This window comes from Triticum aestivum, chromosome 4A (genome assembly GCF_018294505.1).
Source record: "Triticum aestivum cultivar Chinese Spring chromosome 4A, IWGSC CS RefSeq v2.1, whole genome shotgun sequence".
Taxonomy (NCBI): domain Eukaryota; kingdom Viridiplantae; phylum Streptophyta; class Magnoliopsida; order Poales; family Poaceae; genus Triticum; species Triticum aestivum.
The window spans coordinates 640,568,308-640,584,458 of NC_057803.1; the positions used below are offsets into that span (position 1 = coordinate 640,568,308).

Consider the following 16,151-nt stretch of genomic DNA (forward strand, 5'->3'; position numbering starts at 1 on the left):
GTTATTTCGGGCTGGTGCAGCGGCTGGTGGAGGCCTGTCCAAGGCTCGAAGTCATCAAGTGCTCCATCTGCATTGAAGGCGCCCATAGGGCCCTTGCCCGTGCTAAGGTGCACTGGGGCAAGCTGGATGCTGAGAAGCTTGTGAAGGACGGGCCACCGTCGGGGAAAGAGCATCGCAAGCCCGAGAATTATTATAAGGATGTTCTGAGGGGTGCCTGCCTTGTGGCGGATGAATGTTCTAGGGATGTAATTTTTGAGTGAAACTTGCTCGTTTTGTCCTGTGCGCTGAAAACTTGTTCATATGCACTAAGCAATGCTGTTCAATTTAAAATATTACCTTCTGTGCGGCTGTTTATCAATTCTGAGAGATGGCAAGTCGCCGGCTTCTGCCCCCGTGCCGCTAGTGCTGGGGTGTTCGGGGATAAACCTGAGCGCTCTTTTTCCCATGTTTGGGTCCTTCGAGGGAGGCGCTCAGCCCAACGAACAAGGCAATCGGACTATAATGCGTGAACACTCTCACTTAGCCATAGAATTCTATAATTTTAAATTTCGGCGAAGCCCCTGGTATCCGGAAGACCGAGTTCGGGGCGCTATCCACGCCTTGGTGGGACAGAGCCGGCTCCTCGCCCTAAGTGGCATAAGTCTTTAGGGACTCGAAAAACCTCTCGAACAGCGACCAGCTCTTGCTTCATCATGACAGTCACTTTTAGCTTTCTCCACTGAGGTGCTCAACCCAGCTCAACTGGGGCACAATCGCAGTGGTTCTCCTAGTGCTACCTTAGCCGATATAGCGGAACGTAAGGCACCAAAACATAGGAGCCGGACAAACCCAACTATTGACCCAAGACATGATTCAGAGCTGATGCATATAATGCTATAAGTTCGGGGTGCCGCACTTGTTAAAGTGTTCGGACTTCTCACGCCATATTGAGGGGCACTAAAGCCCCTGGCGTATTTTGGCCGTACCAACGTGTACGGGTGCAACATGTCGTTAAGGAACATATATAAAGAAAAAAGGTAATGCAAAAATAGACGAAAGCTATGCATTGTTTATTAAAAAGGGCTGCGATCCAAGCAGAACGATACAAATAATGCGATAAGTGAAAGGTTGGACTAGTTAACAAGTCCGTTCCAGGGGCAAGCTGCGGAATAGTATGCGGAACAGGTATACTACTCGTGATAGAGACCACCTGGGAGTTCCGTAATGCGGCGTGGCTTGTCTGCTTCCCTGGTTCTTGCATCATTTGTGCGGCAATTGAACTGCCGAACAGGCCTTCTGAAGGATGGAGTCCTGAAATTAAGAGAAAATTAAAAAATCGGCAGCCCCTGGTACGGTTTAAGCCGTGTTTTGAGCATGCCATGATGGTGCCCCTCCCCCTGTACCCGTGGTATCTCTAGAGCGTAGTTATGTACGCGAAGTACTGGCGTCGCCTTTTTACGAGGGTTGGGGTTGGGGCCGCATTGCTACACCTGCTCGGATCGTGCCAGGCGGTCTTGTTGTAGGTTACTCCGGGCGCGCTTGACGGTGTCCGGCCGTTTAGTGGCCGGACTGGAGAACTGCCTGGAGAGGCTGCTTTGTACTTCCGCTGCAAGGGCCGCCGTGTGCTCCTCCGTTCGGAGGGAGCGTTCGGTGTTTCCATTGACCGTAATTACTCCTCGAGGGCCTGGCATCTTGAGCTTAAGGTATGCATAGTGCGGTACCGCATTGAACTTGGCGAATGCGGTTCACCCGAGCAGTGCGTGATAACCACTGCAGAACGGGACTATGTCGAAGATTAACTCCTCACTTCGGAAATTATCCGGAGATCCGAAGGCCACTTCAAGTGTGGCTGAGCCTGTACAGTTGGCCTCTACACCTGGTATTACGCCTTTAAAGGTCGTTTTGGTGGGCTTAATCCTCGAGGGATCTATGCCCATTTTCCGCACTGTATCCTGGTAAAGCAGGTTCAGGCTGCTACCGCCGTCCATAAGGACTCTAGTGAGATGAAATCCGTCAATAATTGGGTCTAGAACCAATGCTGCAAATCCTCCATGACGGATGCTAGTGGGATGGTCCCTTCGATCAAATGTGATTGGGCAGGAGGACCATAGGTTGAACTTTGGGGCGACTGGCTCTACCGCGTATACGTCCCTTAACGCGTGCTTCCGCTCCCTTTTGGGGACATGGGTTGCGTATATCATGTTCACCGTCCACACTTGTGGGGGAAAACCCTTCTGTCCACTGTTGTTCGGCGACCGGGGCTCCTCGTCGTCATCGCTATGCAGCCCCTTGTCTTCATTTTCGGCGTTTAACTTGCCTGCCTACTTGAACACCCAACAATCCCTGTTGGTGTGATTGGCCGGCTTTTCGGGGGTGCCATGTATCTGGCACAAGCGATCAAGTATTCGGTCCAAACTGGACGGGCCCCTAGGATTCCTTTTGAATGGCTTTTTCTGCTGACCGGATTTAGAGCCTCTGAATCTAGCATTAACTGCCGTATCCTCAGCATTGTCGCTGCTAATGCGGCGCTTCTGCTTGTTGCGACGCGACCTGCCACTATTGTCCCTGGTGTCCGAATTACTAGGGTTCTTGGTCATATTGTTGCTACAAGCAAGCCAACTGTCTTCTCCCGCGCAAAAGCGGGTCGTGAGTGTCGTGAGTGCTACCATAGATTTCGGCTTTTCCTATCCAAGGTGCCGGGCCAGCCACTCATCACGGATATTGTGCTTGAAGGCTGCTAGGGCCTCAACATCCGGACAGTCGACTATTTGATTTTTCTTTGTTAGGAACCGTGTCCAGAATTGCCTGGCCGATTCCTCTGGCTGCTGAATTACGTGACTTAGGTCATCGGCGTCTGGGGGTCGCACATAAGTGCCCTGGAAATTGTCGAGGAATGCGGCTTCCAGGTCCTCCCAACAACTGATTGATCCTGTTGGCAAGCTATTAAGCCAATGTCGAGCTGGTCCTTTAAGCTTGAGTGGGAGGTATTTGATGGCGTGGAAATCATCACCGTGGGCCATGTGGATATGAAGGAGATAATCCTCGATCCATACCGCCGGATCTGTTGTGCCATCATATGATTCCATGTTTACGGGTTTGAAACCCTCGGGGATTTGATGATCCATTATTTCGTCTATGAAGCATAGTGGGTGTGCGGCGCCTCTGTACTGGGCTATATCATGACGTAGCTCCAATGAGCTTTGTCTACTGTGTTCGGCCCTGACAAATTTGTGGCCAGCGTGATGGTTACCGTCTCGAGCCGTGGGGCGCCCCCGCGATCTGTAGATCGATCTTGTTTGCCTTGCCTTGTCCTCCAACATATCTCGTAAGTTCGGCGCGTATTCCCGTGCCTTGGTACGGGGTGCGGCTTGAGTGGAGGGCCGAGAGGCCTCTCTGTCACGGCCACGAGGTGGCCGGTCGGCCGCATCAAGTGCTTCCTCCTCTAATCGGGGTAGCAACCCGCGCTTTGGGTAGCTCTTGGAGGGGCGTTCGAGTTTATGCTCTTCGGCCGCAAGGACTTCAGTCCATCTGTCGACTAGCAAATCTTGATCAGCTCTAAGTTGTTGCTGTTTTTTCTTGAGGCTTCTGGCCGTGGCCATAAGCCTGCGTTGAAAACGGTCTTGCTCGACGGGATCCTCTGGCACGACGAATTCGTCGTCGTCAAGGCTTGCCTCGTCTTCGGAGGGAGGCATATAATTATCGTCCTCGACCTCTCTGTCTGCCGCTCTCTCATGAGGGTTGGTTTCTCCATCCTCCTGTGCTAAATCTTGCTGGAGGGGATTTTCTTCGGCACTTTCCGGAGTATTATTATCTCCCGTGTTGGAATCACCGTATTTGTTTTGGCAGGATTTTGAGCGGCGCCGCTGACGCCGACGCTTAGGCTGTTTCTTGGAGGGGTCATCCTCCGCTATTCCATCGCCATATCCTTCTTTTGGGGTGTCCACCATGTAAATGTCATATGACGAGGTGGCTTTCCAGGGCCTGGTAGGCGCTGGTTCGTCATCATCTCCTTCATCGGCGTCCATACCGTCGATGTCTTCGGAGTCGAAGTCGAGCATGTCGGTTAAGTCATCGACAGTGGTTACGAAGTGGGTGGTGGGTGGGCTTTGAATTTCTTCATCGTCCGTGCCCCAACCTTGCTGACCATAGTCCGGCCAGGGCTCTCCTAATAAAGAGAGAGACTTCAGTGTCTTCAGGATATCGCCGAAGGACGAGTGCTGAAAGATGTCCGCGGCAGTAAACTACATGATCGGCGCCCAATCGGATTCAATCGGTAAGGGTGCAGAGGGTTCGGAGTCCGGAGAGGAGTCCGGCTCCTTGGAGTCACGAGTCTCGCAGAGTACGGGGCTGGTGTTCGGCTCAATCACCGTCAGGATCGCAGCCCCCGAGGTGGCGTCCAACCGCCCATCCTCGATCGACGCAGTTGGCTCCGAATTAAGGGTCGAAGCTGATGCGGGTGCAGCCTCCAGGGCACTGTTCGGCGGCAGAGCTAGATCATGCTCGTCGGGACAGTGCGGCGCGCTCGGCAGTGGCTCGAATCCGTCGAAGATCAAGTCCCCGCGGATGTCAGCCGTGTAGTTTAAACTTCCAAATCTGACCTGACGGCTAGGGGCGTAGCTTTCGATCTGCTCCAGACGGCCAAGTGAATTGGCCCGCAGTGCAAAGACGCCAAAGACGAAGATCTGTCCGAGGAGGAAGGTCTCACCCTGGACTGCATCACTATTGATGATCGTAGGAGCCATCGAGCCTGACGGCGATGACACAGAGGAACTCTCAATGAAAGCACCAATGTCGGTGTCAAAACCGGAGGATCTCGGGTAGGGGGTCCCGAACTGTGCATATAGGCCGGATGGTAATAGGAGGCGAGGGACATGAAGTTTTACCCAGGTTCGGGCCCTCTCGATGGAGGTAAAACCCTACGTCCTGCTTGATTAATATTGATGATATGGGTAGTACAAGAGTAGATCTACCACGAGATCGAAGAGGCTAAACCCTAGAAGCTAGCCTATGGTATGATTGTTGTTGTGTATGTTGTCCTACAGACTAAAACCCCCCGATTTATATAGACACCGGAGAGGGTTAGGGTTACACAAAGTCGGTTACAATGGTAGGAGATCTGCATATCCGTATCGCCAAGCTTGCCTTCCACGCCAAGGAAAGTCCCTTCCGGACACGGGACGAAGTCTTCAATCTTGTATCTTCATAGTCCAGGAGTCCGGCTGAAGGTATAGTCCGGCCATCCGGACACCCCCTAATCTAGGACTCCCTCACCCTCCATTTGGAAGGAGCACCTTCATCCGCTGCCTTGCTAACTTCCATCCGCTTTATTGATTTTGAATTGTCAAGTAAAACCGACAAGAAAAAGCAATAAAATTCACTCTTCAGAACTCATTCGTGCATGATACTGACAATCACTACTTTGATGTAAGGCAAACACATGATTACAGGATGGAATAATACAAAAAACAGGACGGCATGGCATATTCACAACTGTTTGTGTAAACTAAGCAGAAACCATTTCACCAAATAAGAAGCAATGCATGCTAGACACCACATGAAAGATGCAACCAATATGACTCTGCCAAGTTAAAAGTGTCCCATCATAAATGGAATTTCAACAAATTAGAAGTAGCGCATGCTATAAATCATATCAATGATGCAACTAATATCACACTGCATATACTGAAGGTTTCTCATCATATTGATTTATGCGGGATACAAAAAACAATAGTTTTATGTGAGGACATGCTTAATAGACAGATGTACTATGTACTAAATATAGGATGCATGTCACATTAACAGGTATAATGTATAAGCTAAGAAAAATAGCACATGCACTTTAACTAGATTGGAAGAATTACAATCTAGACACCATATGCAACATGCAACCACATATCACGCTGCCAAGTTAGAGCAAGCACCTGCGATGCTAGTGTAGGGGAAATGCGGTAATCAACTACAGAGCTACGTTCACTATCTTCATCTAGCCTTGCTGTTTCTTGAGAATCATGTCGGGAGGCTGACGCTGCATTCTTTAAATGAGGAGTATCCACTTGCCTGACTGCCTCATCATAAGTGATTGATCAGGGATACACAAGAACATTAGTTTGATGTAAGAACATGGTTAATACACAGATGTACTAGTATGTACCAAAAACAGAAAGGCATGTCATATTCAAAGGTATAATGTGTAAGCTAAGCAGATGCAATTTAACCAAATTGGAAGCAATACAAGCTAGACATCCGGCTGGAGTGGTGAGCATGATCATCTAGGACCCGAGAGCCTGGTGGGAGGTGGGCTGCTTCGCCACCATTGCGGCTTTTTAGTTGGCTTCCATTTGATGCCTCTCTTTGTTGGGCTTGTCACTGGCTCGGCCAGTGCCATGACTAGCTATTTGTCTTCTAGTGCGCACGGGATGGTGGTTCACGTAAAAAATATCTTTCCTTATCTTAATAAAGACCGACTTCGGCCTTTCGAATACAAGCTAGACACCATATGGAACATGCAACCACATATGACACCACGAAGCTAAAGCAAGCACCTGGGATGGTGGTTCATTGCGAGCGAGGTCATCAACTCCAGAGCTACGTTTACCGTCTCCATCTGCTGACATTGCACCTATTATAAGGCTGAAATGTGTCTGGCCCATCCGCGTACGACGCTGGAGCGACTTCTGTCTTTTGCTTCTCTCATAGCAGCAGAGTCTAAAATACCCTTGCATAAAAACACAATAGTGAGAGTATGGGTGAAGTGTGTGCAGAACTAATGCACTGTAAAAGTAGCAGATACCAGGTGGCTGAAAAATAAATGAGAGGAGACATATGATAGCTCTACAACATTGCATGGCAAACAAAATTAGATTCTACTATGTATGATTTTGTAATATATGAGCACAGGAAATGCAGGTACTCCTCCAGCACACCACCACATGTGGTCATATCAAGATAACAGTCGACTGAAAATAAATAGGTCAGTTAATTTTTTTAATGAACCGTCTGATCATAAGGAACGGGCAGATGGCCTTCGTCTACCTCCCGCCAGTCACTGTTGACGATCTTTCTCGAACCGCCAGCGACCACCGGCCCAGACCCCTGCCTCCGCCACCCCGCCCTCCCCTCGACCTCACACCACCGCCATGCTAGGCAGCGCCCCCAGGCCATCCCTTTAATCTCGGCCAACCTCCAGATCAGGCGGTAGTAGCTCTAGGCCCCACATACCCCTAAGATAAACAGCGAGGCGCTGCTTCCCCGGCGTAATAGGCGGACTAGCACCTATTACGCCAGGGAATGCTTCCGTTAATTGGGAATCAACTGACCAGGAATTGAAATTCAGGGGGCGACGGACCTCTAGCTAAGGTGAAATAGTATATGAGGAGAAACCTTGTGCATCGCGAGTTACTAGGAACATCTAGTATCAAGCAAAAGCGGTCAACTAGTGTCTTCTGTGGGATGAAAACCGTGCAAGCAGACGTGTAAGATTTGCACGAATAATGGAAGAGGAGTACCATTTTCGGTTGCCGGTGTGGTCGCCTCCTCATGTCGCGTCGATCTTCTTCTTTTAGCCGGGGAAACCGATGTTCTGGAGGAGGGTGCAGGCTTGGACGAACCCATGGCCAAATTGTTGACTGTGTTGCCGTGGCCGTATGTCGGCGGAGGGGAAGCAGATCCGAGGCGGCAAAGGACGGCGTAGCAGGAACAGCTCCGGCGCGGTGGAGGGTGGTGAAGTTGGAGCGGCAGCGGTGAGGCGCAGGACGGCGTGGTTGAACTGGCTCAGGTACAGACGGCTCGGCCTCGGCTTCAACTACTAGCCGTGGAGGGCGTTGCAGTTGTGGTTGCGGTGGACGACGACGTCGGGCTATCGGCTCCGGCGTGATGGAGGAGGGCGGTGGTTGATGGGTGGAGTGGGGCGGCGGACGGAGGACGTCGGGGTTTTGCCGCTGGTGGAGAGGTAGTTTTTGCGCCCACGGAGTACGGATGGGGAATCGGACGGGTCAGCGGCGGGGAGAACCATGTTTCGGTCTGGGACGCGCTTGTTTTTGGCTTTTTTGAACAGAAGATGGGACCCGCTTGTTTGAAATTTGGGGAAAGTACAAACTTTGCCCCCTCTTAAATTTCGGACCTACTACGGGTCGGGGGTAGGATGATAATCCTAGGTGTCCCAAATAGTGGGCGCGAACGATTTTAGCCATGCGCATGTGTGCTTAGGCGGCCATTGTGTATGAATGTTTTTCGGAGGCAGTTGCATGGCATCTAGATGAAGCTACAAACCTACCCCGGTTTAGACCTTTGGACGTTGGGCCGGTAGGTTTCACGGGTCGGAGTTATTAGAAAAGTAATTTCCTTGTACTAACAAACATTGGTCTCACGCGGTTGCGGGCGAGTAGAGGCTCTTTTAGCACTTCGTTCGAAATTTTGAAACACAAGCATTCACGTTTAGAGTACTCTTGAACTTTGAGGATTGACCTAAATAGACAACGTTAAATTTGACCTTGTATGTTTGAAAACCTCATTGAATTATCCGCTTTTTTTGAAATTTTGACACTTGAAAATCCTATAACTACGATTATTTTGGAATGGAGGAGCTAAATTAGAATCTATTTTGTACACGACTACATATGCTATTATGTACAAAATCAGAGCAAAGATTGGTGCCCCCATAATTAAGGTATGATTTACAAATGCCATGATATCAAATTCAAATAATTGAATGGACTTCATGTTGAATTCAATTTTTTTAAACCACCTTAAGTTGAATTCAAATGTATGCTAGTTCATAGGTAGCTATTTGTAATGTTCATTGTGTAACTTTCGTATGTATAATGTGCTTTACACACACAACATGAACTATACTCACGTTTATATTCGATTGCTAAAGTGATGCATTGTTTAGAGTTCAAAATACTAACTATGTGGATCAATTTTGTCGAATAATAACATAGACATGCTCAAATTCGATAGAATCTAGATGTCTGGTGGATCAATGACCGTTCCTTACGCGAATTGCAAATATCATGATCCCATCCTAATATTTGGATACAATTTATATCTTTAATCAATGTGTACAGGAGTCTTGTACGTGTAGTTTCACTCTCCATCGGCGGTCTCTCACACATGCTCACACTCTCTCTCCTGAGGTGTCTTTCTCGCACACATGCTCTCGATATAACCCTCCCTCCCTCTTGTAACCATTTACGACTGTTTTCACTAACCTTTATCACAAGCACTCTTCCTCTCGCAAGCATACACACGCACAATCTCCATCGACCCTTTCTATATACATAGACCTGCCTATGTGTCTCCTGTATGCACATTATCTTTAGGCCTGTCTCTCACGCATTGTTTCACACCTCTCTTCCTAATCGACGAGTATGATTCTAGCAGAGCATTCTATAGGATGCCCCTTAAAGTTAGGTTGGATGAATAGTAATATCAGAGATAAAGGGGTTACCTTAGTCCGAGAACCTAGGGTTACAAATCCTATCCGGCTTTGTCGGTGGACATGGAGTCCTTCACAATTATGCTATCTTTGTCTTGTACGACTAGTCATCCATGGGTCTCCCTAAATGCGTCATGCGGCGACCAATGTGGCGCAGGACGGAACCGAATGAAGGGCCTCACCTCGACCCACCGGACCTCACGCGGTGACACACCCTCTGCCCCCATGTCTCGTTATCTTCTCACACCCACACATACCAACACAGACACCACACACACAAAAAATATTCTCATGTTGCCTCTATCCACTCCCCCCTTACATATACACACTCAAGGGAATCTCTCGCCATGACGTCATATTCGTCTCTCTCTCTAGACCACTCTCATTTCTCGTGCTATCTCTCCCACACCCCCCTGTTGGCCCCTCTATCCATGCCTCTCTCGAATACGTAATACACACACATACCTCTCTAGGCCCTGCCAAATGCATCAACTACACATTCACACATGTTACATCACATACCCCATTGATCTAAAAAGCCCTCTCTTCACGTTTATTTCGCATACAACATTCCTTTTGAATAAAGTGTGGCCAAAAAATAATTTAGAATTTCTACATATATACAACATTACAAAGTTATATGGAGGAGTATGAACGCTTGCATTGCATGGTGCCCACAATGATATTTATTCCGCACTGTGAATTTGTATATTTTTATACTATATATAAAGTTAGTCATAATAAAGAGAAAGGAAGAGCATCTCTCTCTCTCCATCGCATACCCCCCTCTACGCCCCTTTCACGTACGCATAAAAACTATCTCCAGGTCCTCTAAAAGTAAGCCCCCAGCATATTCACGCATGTTTCATCTTTCTCTCGCGATATATACAGTGACGATCATTGTATTTGAAGCGAAAGCACGATACGTACATTGGACTTCAGAATCCACTCATTACGGTCACCATTTACGTTTTGTGGTTATTATACAGTCACGGGCTCGCCGTACAACTCTGTATTTGCTCAAGACACGAGTAGTTGACCAGTTAAACGCTGCACGTGGCACCTCTAGTGTTGCATCACATTATCTCACTACCATCAGGCCCACCTGTCGGCTTGTATCTACTCTACATCTAGACTCTTATAAAATACTAGCAAGATGCCCATGCGTTGCACGGAACATCAAGATGCATTTGTATGAGTAGTTTATCTTGTGGGAGGAAAGGATGAACAAGGGAAGGCCTTATTTGCAAGTGTGGAGAGGGGTGTGGGTATCTTTTTGCAAATTGCCATAGTTTCCTTCCTATCCGTTAGATATAGATCGGACGGCCTATATTGCAGGATGGCAGGCACACGATCATCACCGACTATGTTTCTATAAGAGTAGGGATAAAATACACTCTTATAAAAAACATAGTTGGTGATGATGGTCTACCTGCCATCCTGCAATATAGGCCGTCCGATTTATATCTGACGGATAGGAAAGAAACTATGACAATTTTGCAAAAAGGTACCCACACACCTCTCCACATTTGCAAAATAAGGCCTTCCCTCGTTCATCCTTTTCTCTCACAAGATAAACTAGTCATACAAATGCATCTTGATGTTACGTGCAACGCACGTGCATCTTGCTAGTAAGAATGAAAACAAATGACAAAAATATATTGAACGGTGGTTCGAAGTCATGACTGTGGGCACAACGGACAAGGTGGACTTGTATTGGTATGCTGAGCCGTCTGTTTTAACACACAAGAGCTGGTGTGGTGATTATACACACACGCATGCATGCACACGAACTGCATGCACGCAACACTCACACGAACACATGCACCCACGCACGCACGCAACACACACGTACACACACAGCCATGCACGCACACAACACTCACACGCACGCATGCATGCACACACCAGTACACCACACGACCAACACACACTCTCACGCTCAAGTGCTCAACCTACACGTGCATGTGCACACATCAGGCCCTGACATACACACACAACCAGGTGATTTCCGCGCACGGGGTGGAGTCTTGTCGCGCCTGCGTAAGTTTGTGTTTATCCGACCTTTTCCCTATGTGAACTGACAGGTGGGACCCACAAGGAACGTGGTCAATTTAACTAGTCAACATGGTGCCACGCAGACTATTTGGCCGGTCATCAGAGTGCAATCAGATGCTGAACCATGAGCAAGCGACCGTATAATCACTGCAAAATGTATATAGTGACCGTAATCAGCTTATTCTGAAGTTCGGTGAACGTATTACGCTTTTGTCTCTGTAGGCCCTCCAAAATTACATCTGTACACGTTCTCGCATGTTACATCTAACAACTATGCAATACTGCACTACTACTACACTCTAACACAATAAATCATAGTATGTGTTTTTAATTTTACTAGATATCATATTGTTACTTAATTATTCAGTTTTCATACATTAAAATTGCCTTTGAAATGTATGGCCAGTATCATATACCGCGCGAGAAAAATCCCGCCCTTTCCTGTTTAATCGGGTTTGTATGGATGGATCGTGCGAAATAGTAAAACTACAGTACTATATACAATACAAGTGACAGTTCACTAGGCCGTTGTGTCGTGTACTCCTTCGTCGTAAGAGTGGAGCGCTCACTTTCATAAATCTTCTAGTCCCTTTCGCCGACATGTGGTGCATCAAGCTACCGGGTCCACGTGCCATACCAGAATACAGTGCAGAGCAACCGGGGTGAAGCACCCAGTCCTGGCACCGGCATAGTAATGAGCAATGAGGCGTCAAATCACAAAGCTGCGCCTTTCCCGCAGTTAAGTTGGAGGGACAAAGTAATAATGCTAAAAAAGAAGTTGGAGGGATGAAGCAACCATCATTTCACTCGTTGCTGAATCCGCTTCTCCCTCATCTTCTTCAAGTTAACCACGTGTTGCTTCTGCCGTTGTTCTGCCTCATGTGGGAAGCGGATCGGCTTGGTAAAGCACTGAAACATGGGACCGCATGTTAGAAAACCGCCAGGAAAATGTCCTCTAAAAATAAGAACCCCCCCCCCCCGCCATCCGCGCGGCAAAATCACCTCCTTTTTACTAATCTTGATTCTATAATTTTTTAGATCAATATAATTGAGATTTGTATAGATAGCACACAGGAGCAAAACCAAGTGGTATGGTTAAGGGCATCCACAATGTGTAGCAATATGTGAAAATAGCTTTTGGCATCATGCGAACCATTGTGGATGGTGTTGCCGAAGCCAAAAGGATGGAACCGAGGCTCCCTGATTGATTGATTGAAGGAATAGAAAAATGCAACGTCCCTCCTTTTTCTCCCGTGCTTGGATGCATGTACAGTATAGAGGACAGAGTCTACTCCCCTGTCCCTTCTATCACAAATCACAAAGTTCGGACGAAGCAACCATCATTTCACTCTTCGCTGACTCCGCTTCTCCATCGTCTTCTTTGAGAAACCATCTCACCGCACTAAGCTGGACGGACGACGCTATTGTGTACGAGAAGTACTAGTACATTTACGCATCCTTTGGTTCAACAGACTTCCTGGAAGAAAATAAGGCAGTTGTATCGGCTTGCAGGCGGCACTTGCAAACGACTTACCGTGGTCTCCCTCAATGGTGTTCTCCGTCGAACGCACTTTGCCAAACAACAACGTTCGAGATATTGTCGACGTCACCGCAATGGGAAGGAAGTCAAATATAGTTACTACCTCCATTTTTTGTACACAAGGCCAATATATCAAAATTACAATTTGCAAAAGGCCACTAACACTGATTAAGGAAAAATTGATGGGGTTTGCCTCGTACTAGCAACCAAGGACATTAATATCCCCTGCATGCATGCGGAAGTGAGAATGTTGGTTTGCATGGCGCTGCATTAATCAAGCGATGAGGAGTGAGATGGTTAGCTCTTTGCGTTTTGGAGAAAAAATATGCATTAATTGACACATGAAACGAGGATTTGTATCGATTAATCCCGCAAAGGAAAACCCCGCCTTTCTTTTTAAACACTAGTACTCCTAGTACGTAGTACTACGTACTTATCCTGTTTGGGTCTAGGCCTTGCATTGCCATACTTCGCCACACATTTTTTCCAAGCTTGCCTAAAGTTTGCAAAATGAAAAGGAGGTACTCTTGCGCACGGCTGTTACGGTCTCACCGCACCCTCACACGGTCGCTCCTGCACGCCGCGGTCGCACCGCACCCTCACATGCATAGTCGCTCCTGCACGCCGCAAACCCAACCAAGGGAACGCACCCTCACTGACACGTGCTGTCGCATGTGAACAATACAAACTCAGCCATCCTACCGCTGACACATAATTTTTGTTCATAGAGTATGTTTATCCAACCGCATGTTGGGGAGTATCCGTACGGCCCGTGCGGTGGTCTGTTGGGGAAGAAGAAGAGGTGAGAGGAAGAAGGGTTAGGAGACGTAGGATATTCATCCAACCGCCTGAAATGGTAGACTGACCCAAGTCAGGCGACTTGCATAACAATATATGTTTTTACACAGCAAAAGATCCATAAAAACAACAACATAAAGAAAAACTATCACTGCTCGCGGAACGAGACGACCTTGTTGTCTTTGGCTGTCGGCGCGAACCAACGTACCTGCTGACGTGTGTCTCCGCACCTTGGTTGTCCTCGGCCTCCAGCTACTCGTTCACGCGGAGCGTGCACCGCCCGGTTCAAGTTGAGGATGTCTGGTTCCACCTGCAGGAGGGCCTCGATGGCAGCGGCATCCGCGCTCTCCGCGTCGAGTCGAGCCTCCGCCGCCCGGTTCAAGTCCAGGACGTCCGGTTCCGCCTTCAGGAGGGCCTCGATGAGAGTGGCATCCGCGCACTCTACGTCAATTTGAGCCTCTATCGCCCGATTCAAGTCCAGGACGTCCGGTTCCGCGTGCAGGAGGGCCTTGATGGCAGCGGCATCCGCGCGCTCCGCCTCAAGTTGAGCCTCCGTCGCCCGGTTCACATCCATGACATCCGGTTTCGCCTGCAGGAGAGCCTCGATGGCAGCGGCATGCATGCGCTCCGCGTCGAGTTGAGCGTCTGCCTCCCGGTCCTCCTTTAGTATCGCTAGGTTGAACCGCTGGTCCGCCTGCACCATGGGGGACTCGGACGCCGGCACGAAGTCGACGTCCATCGTCTCATACCCATCGGGGTCCTTCTGCGCCGCGACCTCCGCCATGAACATTGGATCGGCTTCCTCCTCCTCGTAGCTTGGCTCCAGAGAACTCGGGGATTGGCCCGCCGCAAAGCGAGCTTGGGAACGGAGGTCTCTGGCACTGACCGCCGCCGCGATTTCTGCACGGTGTTCCGGCGTAAGCATCTTGTAGTACGTGATCTTGCGGCGCACCATGGCTTTTCGGCGAACTAGGGGACGCTTAATGCGGGCTAGGGGATCGAAAGGTGGGGGAGGGGTTGGAGATTAGGTGTGGTTTTAGGGCAGTGGCTGGCGTAGGCCGAGCAGCGAAGGTTCTGGTGTGAATAGTGGTTTCGGTGACGACCGCTCAATCAATTTTGACTGTACATCGCTCTTGTCGCGTTCGCGTTACAGCCCAGCACGCTGGAACCTCCACGTCGCTCACTGAATGGAACGCGCTTCGTCTTGCATTTTCGCTCGCTTGTGGAACCGCAGTTGAGAGCAAACTGACGTCCCTCCCCCTCCCCTGTCCGTGTCATTTTATGCGGAGTAAATAAAAACAGAGGGAGTATACTACGGATGAGGGTCCCCTGACGTGGCCGAACCCATTGAGTAACTGACATGCGGGGCCTAGCAAGCATGGGTTCTACCAGTAAGTGACCGAAAGGGAGGTAAGGCAGGGATACGTATGTGAAAGGAGCTTCCACTGATATAATTTTCACATTATACATCTCATGTACTATTAATCTTGTCAATAGTCAAATGCGGTTTTAAAAAATGCATTAGAGCATGCTTAATAATATAGTTAGTCGATGGCTATAAGGAACTGCCATGTCATCTATAGCCATCATCTATTATATGCACTAATACATTAGTGTGGGCTATAAGGTTGGCTATTTCCCGGAAAAAATATAAGGTTGGCTATTGTATTAGTACTTTTTTCCATCTCCTCTCCATCTCTTTCTTCATATTTATTGTACGTATTTAACTAGGAATGCGTATATAGCTAGGCTCTTGCATGAGAGCTCACTCCCCTTACTTTTTCACATCTCTCTCCTCCACATAGGCCCTATATAAATGGAAGGAGGGAGTACAACTATGAGCACTACATACTCTAGTATAGATGTTGTTAGTACTCCACTAGTACTATTGGACAGGGAGCTTAAAAAAGTTACTATTGGACTGGTTATACGTGGCGAAATCCTAGTAGGAAGAGCATGCGCGAGAACAAGCACATTCGCGTGGTTGAAAACAAATTAGAAACCATCTCGAGTACAAATCTAGGAGTACGTACGAATCTAACAATATTGATTGGGCGTTATTGAATGTTGATACTTTTTTTTATCAAAGTAGAGATACTTTGACTACACATAAAACTTATATGTAAACTAGAAAGGATAGGAGGGAGTATATTGTACATTCAAAAACGAAACGAACATTGAATACCCTTTATATATGATTTGCGGATGCTATGATCACCAGTTCAAAAAATTTAATCCGCCTTAGGTATCACACATGCCTCCACTCGTTCTCTCTCGATTTCATCTCGGGGTCCGGAGATCGATTGAAAGAGGACTAGGGTGGGTACAATACGTTCGTTT

The 16,151-nt window shown here is 48.2% G+C and overlaps 1 pseudogene; it reads right to left on the reverse strand.

Moving 5' to 3' along the window:
* Positions 1-1,592: 1,592 nt before the first annotated feature.
* Positions 1,593-16,151, reverse strand: part of LOC123082834 (uncharacterized) — a 35,379-nt pseudogene continuing 20,820 nt past the window's right edge.